This window comes from Lactuca saligna, chromosome 9 (assembly GCF_052625555.1).
Source record: "Lactuca saligna cultivar CGN05327 chromosome 9, ASM5262555v1, whole genome shotgun sequence".
Classification (NCBI taxonomy): Eukaryota; Viridiplantae; Streptophyta; class Magnoliopsida; order Asterales; family Asteraceae; genus Lactuca; species Lactuca saligna.
The window spans coordinates 97,807,414-97,809,648 of record NC_136425.1 but is presented as its reverse complement, the minus strand read 5'-3'; the positions used below and the strand labels follow the sequence as shown (position 1 = coordinate 97,809,648).

Sequence of the window (2,235 nt, the reverse complement as noted above, 5' to 3'; positions counted from 1 at the left end):
CACTTGAAGATCCCAAGTCTGCACTTCACAAGAAAAAGACGCCCTTTCAAGAATTGAAGTCAGCCTTTCTAGGAAGTCTGGAAAGAAGACAGGAGAGTCAAGTTCATCCGCGAGGCACAAGAGCAATCTTGAGCGTTTGGATCATACGCCCGTCCAAACCGAGTCCGAAAGCGATACCGAGCCGGAATTTGAAGAAAATATGAGCGAACCCAAGAACGAACCAAGCAACGAGATGGAAGCAATCGAAGAGATGTCCATGGGAGCTTACAAGAAGCGGATTCGAGAAGATGTGGGTCCCGGTTTAGTCCAACCCGCAATACCCGCCACTGCCACATTTGAGTTGAAGGGACACATATTGACTGCACTGAAGGATATCCCATTTTTTGGGAAAGATCATGAGGATGCTTTTAAGCATCTAGATGAAGTCAATGACATTGCGGATTACTTCAACGTCCCAAATGTCAACAGAAACACAGTCTTGCTTAGGATGCTTCCCGTCACTTTCAAAGGAGCTGCTAAGGAGTGGTTAAAATCACTTCTACCGGGTACAATCACCACTTGGGCTCAAATGTGCGAGTAATTCCTTGACCAGTTTTGCCCGCCATCTAAGATATCCAAACTCAAGAAGGCAATAGCCAACTTTGAGCAACAGACGGGGGAGTCATTATACGAAGCATGGGGGCGGTACAAGGGCTTGCTCAGAAATTGCCCTCAGCATGATCTAAATGTGCAACAAGAGATCTCAATTTTCTATGATGGGGTCAACGTTATGACGAGACAACTCCTTGACTCTCAAGGACCATTAACAAAGAAAAATCAAAGGGAGGTCAAGGAGTTGATTGAAGAATTCGCGAAGCACTCTCGCGAATACCACAACCCTAGGCAAGATGGAATCAAAGGCAGTGGAGGGGCCCAAACAGAAGAAATAACAGCTGTAATGGCCATGCTGAATAATATGGATCGAAGGATAACACAAATGGACCAGTCAATACATGCCATAAGAGTGGTTTGTGAGAGATGTAGTGGGCCACACTTGACCAAGGACTGCAATGTAGATGAGTTTAGGAACAGAAAAGCTCAAGTGTGCTACTCTAATGGGGATAAATATGATGAGGACCGGAGGAAACCGAAGAAAGAGTGGCTGCCATACGAAGAATATAAGAAGCAAAAAGAAGAGAAGTATAGGCAGACAGGTCGAGGCTTTTATCAGAAGGAGCAGCCACCAGCCGAGAAGAAACCTGACCTGGAGACCATTTTGATGAAGTTTATGGAAGCTTCGGAAAAGAGACACGATGCCACTGATTCAGCCATTATGGAACAACAAACTTTGATAAAGAATCAGCAAGCCTCCATCCATAACCATGAAGTACAATTTGGTCAACTAGCCACTCTAGTTCAGGAACAATTGTCCCCGAAGAATCCCGAAGTAAAGACCCAATCTCACGTAATGGCCATCAATATTGAAGAAGAAGCAATCTCTGAGTTCCTGGAGGCATTGGAAGAAGAACCACAACAGCCCTATCCAAAACCAAAGAAGTTAAAGTTCGAAAGGGAAGAAGTTGTTGAACCAGCTTCGCCACGACGTGGCGCATGTCTGATCAAAAATCCTTTGAGCCTGTTCCAGCTTATCAGCCACCTTTTCCATTTCCCACCCAAGCCGCACTTAGTACACTGGAGAAGGAGCATTTAGAGTTTGTAAAGCATGTAAAGGGGATCCCAATTAATACTCCCTTTTTCGAGTCCTTATCCAAAGCTCCCGAGAACCAGAAATTACTGCAAGATTTGATAGACACACGAAGGCAATTAGAGAAGCAGTCTACAGTGATTCTAAGTGAACAAACTTCAAAAGCTGTGTTGGGAGAAACACCAGAAAAAATGGGGGATCCTGGACGCCTCACTCTTCCATGTGAGTTTGGGTGGGAATAAAATGAAGGTTAATGCTTTAGCCGATTCTGGGGCTAGCATTAATTTGATTCCTTTTTCATTTTATCAATTGAAGATTCAGAAGATGAAGGCTACAAAAATGAAGATTCACATGGCGAATCGTTTGGTGACACAACCCCGAGGCATAGTGGAGGATATTTTGGTAAAAATTGGAAAATTTGTTTTTCCAATAGACTTAGTAGTCTTGGATATGAAAGAAGACCTGGATGTTCCATTAATCATTGGGCATCCAATGCTTAACACTGCTGGAGCTCTTGTTGATATCTGTGAGTCTAAGCTCACTTTGAGGGT

General features: G+C 44.0%; 1 non-coding gene across 1 annotated transcript; it reads right to left on the bottom strand.

The window, feature by feature from the left end:
* Positions 1–616: 616 nt before the first annotated feature.
* Positions 617–723, bottom strand: LOC145019024 (small nucleolar RNA R71). Its single transcript, XR_013667344.1, has one exon. It is a non-coding gene; the product is annotated as a small nucleolar RNA R71 (small nucleolar RNA).
* Positions 724–2,235: the final 1,512 nt, after the last annotated feature.